Below are 4,649 nucleotides of genomic sequence, written 5' to 3'. Positions count from 1 at the left end.
GGTCACCTGTGCAAACACCCAGAGAAAATTTCCAGCAGCAGTATTGCTGAAAACCTGTTTTTTTTTTATATCACTCTTTGGAATAATAAGAAACTTTATTTTTGCACCAAGAAGGCAATATTTTTTTGAAAATTTTTTGTTTATTGCAGTAACGTTGGTTTATAACATTATAAAAATTTCAGGTGTACATCATTGTACTTCTATTTCTGCATAGATTACATCATGTTCACCACCAAAATACTAATTACAACCCATCACCACACACATGTACCGAATTATCCCTTTCACCCTCCTCCCTCCCCCCTTCCCCTCTGGTAATCACCAATCCAATCTCTGTCCCTATGTGTTTGTTTATTGTTGTTATTATCTACTACTTAATGAAGGAAATCATATGGTATTTGACCTTCTCCCTCTGACTTATTTCACTTTGCATTATACCCTCAATGTCCATCCATGTTGTCACAAATGGCTGGATTTCATCGTTTCTTATGGCTGAGTAGTATTCCATTGTGTATATATACCACAGCTTCTTTATCCATTCGTCCCTTGATGGGCACTTAGGTTGCTTCCAAGTCTTGGCTATTGTGAATAACGCTGCAATGAACACAGGGGTGCATGTACCTGTACAAATTGGTGTATTCAAGTTCTTTGGATAAATACCCAACAGTGGAATAGCTGGATCATATGGTAGTTCTATCCTTGATTTTTTGAGGAATCTCCATACTGTTTTCCATAGTGGCTGCACCAGTTTGCACTCCCACCAGCAGTGTATGAGAGTTCCCTTCTCTCCACATCCTCTCCAACACATGCTGTTTCCTGTCTTGTTAATTATAGCCATTCTGACGGACGTGAGGTGATATCTCATTGTAGTTTTGATTCTTATTTCCCTGATAGTTAGTGATTTTTAACATCTTTTCATGTGTCTGTTGGCCATCTGTATATCTTCTTTGGAGAAATGTCTGTTCAGGTCTTTTGCCCATTTTTTAATTGGGTTGGTAGTTTTGTTGTTGTTGAGATGCATGAGTTCTTTATATATTTTGGAGATTAAGCCCTTATCAGATGTATGGTTTGCAAATATCTTCTCCCAATTGTTAGGTTGTCTTTTCGTTTTGTTGATGGTTTCCTTTGCTGTGCAGAAGCTTTTTAGTTTGATGTAGTCCCATTTGTTTATTTTTTCTATTGTTTCTCTTGCCCGGTCAGACATGGTGTTTGAAAAGATGTTGCTAAGACCGATGTCGCAGAGCGTACTGCCTATGTTTTCTTCTAGAAGTTTCATAGTTTCAGGTCTTAATTCAAGTCTTTAATCCACTTGGAGTTAACTTTTGTGTATGGTGTAAGGTAAGGGTCTACTTTCATTTTTTTTGCATGTGGCTATCTAGTTTTCCCAACACCATTTGTTGAAGAGACTTTCTTTTCCCCATTGTATGTTCTTGGCTCCTTTGTCAAAGATGAGCTGTCCATAGATGTGTGGGTTTATTTCTGGGCTTTTGATTCTATTCCATTGATCTGTGTGTCTGTTTTTGTGCCAGTACCATGCTGTTTTGGTTACTATAGCTTGGTAGTATATTTTGAAATCAGGGAGTGTGATACCTCCAGCTTTGTTCTTTTGTCTCAGGATTCCTTTAGCTATTCGGGGTCTTTTGTTGTTCCACATAAATTTTAGGATTCTTTGTTCTATTTCTGTGAAAAATGTTGTTGGAATTTTGATAGGGATTGCATTGAATCTATAGATGGCTTTAGGAAGTATGGACATCTTAACTATGTTAATTCTTCCAATCTAAGAGCACGGAATATCTTTCCATTTCTTTGTGTCTTCTTCAATTTCTTTCAGAAATATTTTATAGTTTTCAGTGTACAGATCTTTCACCTCTTTGTTAAGTTTATTCCTAGGTATTTTATTCTTTTTGTTGCAATTGTAAATGGGATGGTATTCTTAATTTCTCTTTCTGCTACTTTGTTGTTAGTGTACAGAAATGCAACTGATTTTTGTATGTTGATTTTGTATCCTGCAACTTTACCATATTCGTTTATTACTTCTTAAAGTTTTCTGGTGGATTCTTTAGGGTTTTCTATATATAAAATCATGTCATCTGCAAATAGTGACAGATTTACTTCTTCCTTTCCAATTTGGATCCCTTTTATTTCTTTCTCTTGCCTGAGTGCTCTGGCTAGGACTTCCAGTACTATGTAAATAGGAGTGGTGACAGTGGGCATCCTTGTCTGGTTCCTGTTCTTAGAGGGATAGCTTTCAGTTTTTCACCATTGAGGATGATAGTAGCTGTGGGTTTGTCATATATGGTCTTTATTATGTTGAGGTACTTCCTTCTATACCCATTTTATTCAGAGTTTTTATCATAAATGGATGCTGTATCTTGTCAAATGCTTTCTCTGCATCTATTGAGATGATCATGTGATTTTTGTTCTTCATTTTATTAATGTGGTGTATTACGTTGATTGATTTGCAAATGTTAAACCATCCCTGCATACCTGGAATAAATCCCACTTGATCATGGTGTATAATCTTTTTAACGTATTGTTGTATGTGATTTGCTAGTATTTTGTTGAGGATTTTTGCATCGATGTTCATCAGTGATATTGGCCTGTAATTTTCTTTTTTTGTGTTGTCCTTGTCTGGTTTTGGTATCAGGGTAATGTCAGCTTCGTAGAATGAGTTAGGAGCTTCCCCCTCCTCAATTTTTTGGAAGAGTTTGAGAAGGATAGGTATTAAGTCTTCTTTGAATGTTTGGTAGAATTCACCAGGGAAGCCGTCTGGTCCTGGACTTTTATTTTTGGGGAGGTTTGTGATTACTGTTTCGATCTCCTTCCTGGTGATTGGTCTATTCAAATTCTCTACTTCTTCTTGATCCAGTTTTGGAAGGTTGTATGATTCTAAGAATTTATCCATTTCTTCCAGATTGTCGAGTTGGTTGGCATATAGCTTTTCATAGTATTCTCTTATAATCTTTTGTATTTCTGAGGTGTCTGTTGTAACCTCTCCTCTTTCATTTCTGATTTTATTTATTTGTGCCTTCTCTCTTTTTTTCTTGGTGAGTCTAGCTAAATGTTTGTCAATTTTGTTGATCTTTTCAAAGAACCAGCTCTTGGTTTTATTAATTTTTTCTATTGTTTTTTTTGTCTCTATTTCATTTATTTCTGCTCTGATTTTTATTATTTCCTGTCTTCTACTGATTTTGGGCTTTGTTTGTTCTTCTTTTTCCAGTTCCTTTAGGTGCATTGTCAGATTGTTTATTTGAGATTTTTCTTGTTTGTTGAGATAGGCCTGTATCGCTATAAACTTCCCTCTTAGAACCGCTTTTGCTGTATCCCATAAATTCTGGCATGTCCTATTTTCATTTTCATTTGTCTCCAGGTATTTTTTGCTTTCTTCTTTGATTTCTTCATTGACCCAGTCGTTGTTCAGTAGCATTTTGTTTAATCTCCACGTATTTGTGGCTTTTCTGATTTTCTTCCTATAGTTGATTTCTAGTTTCATACTGTTGTGATCAGAAAAGATGCTTGGTATTATTTCCATCTTCTTAAATTTATGGAGACTTGTTTTGTGGCCTAATATGTGATCAATCCTGGAGAATGTTCCATGTGCCTTTGAAAAGAACGTGTATTCTTCGGTTTTTGGATGGAATGCTCTGTATATATCTACTAGGTCCATCTGTTCTAGTGTGTCGTTTAAGGCCAATGTTTCCTTATTGATCTTCTGTTTGGATGATCTATCCGTTGGTGTAAGTGGAGTGTTAAAGTCCCCTACTATTATTGTGTTACTGTCTATTTCTGTTTTTATGTCTGTTAATAATTGCTTTATATATTCAGGTGCACCTACATTGGGTGCGTAGATATTTACAAGTGTTATATCCTCTTGTTGGATTGTTCCCTTGATCATTATGTAATGCCCAAGAAGACAATATTTTTAAAAAACTAGATTAGAACTCCTTTTAGTCATCTAACTACATTTTGCAGTTCTCTCTAACTTCTAAAGAGAGAATGTTTTCTTCCAAAAAAAAGAAGCACTTTATTTTTAGCCAACTCTGCAAAATTAAGACACTGACCATCCAGCATATATATTTATCTCTTTTGCCTTTGGCCTTTTGTCATTTACTTGCTACCAGAGAGAGTGAACAGGAGAAAGAAAAGGAGATTCCCAACTAAAACACATATATACTCACCTATACCTACAAACACATAGGTAAAAACGAATGAAGAAACAAATATATATGTGCACGTGTATACAGTTGTCCTTCCCTTATCCACGGTTTCGCAGTTGTGGTTTCAGCTATCCATGGTAAACCATAATCCAAAATTATTAAAGGGAAAATTTGTAAATTAAACTTTATCATAGTTATGTTTGTATAGGAAAAAACAGTATGTGTAGGGTTTGGTCCTATCCACATTTTCAGGAGTCCACTGGGGGACTTGGAACATATCCCCCATGGATTAGGGAGGACTACCGCATATTTATGCACATACATATACACATACCCACACCTATATGTATATACAAATGAAGAAACAAACATATACACACACACACACACACACATATATGTTTGTTTCTTCTTTCTACTTTAAGACTTGATGAGGAACAATGTCTGGCTATATCTGTGTTTCAGTATGCCAGGCAGTCACCCCCTTTCCTT

This window comes from Ceratotherium simum, chromosome 2, assembly GCF_057802395.1.
Source record: "Ceratotherium simum simum isolate JZ-2026a chromosome 2, ASM5780239v1, whole genome shotgun sequence".
Lineage (NCBI taxonomy): Eukaryota > Metazoa > Chordata > Mammalia > Perissodactyla > Rhinocerotidae > Ceratotherium > Ceratotherium simum.
The sequence above is the reverse complement of the archived record's forward strand: the minus strand, read 5'-3'. Positions refer to the sequence as shown.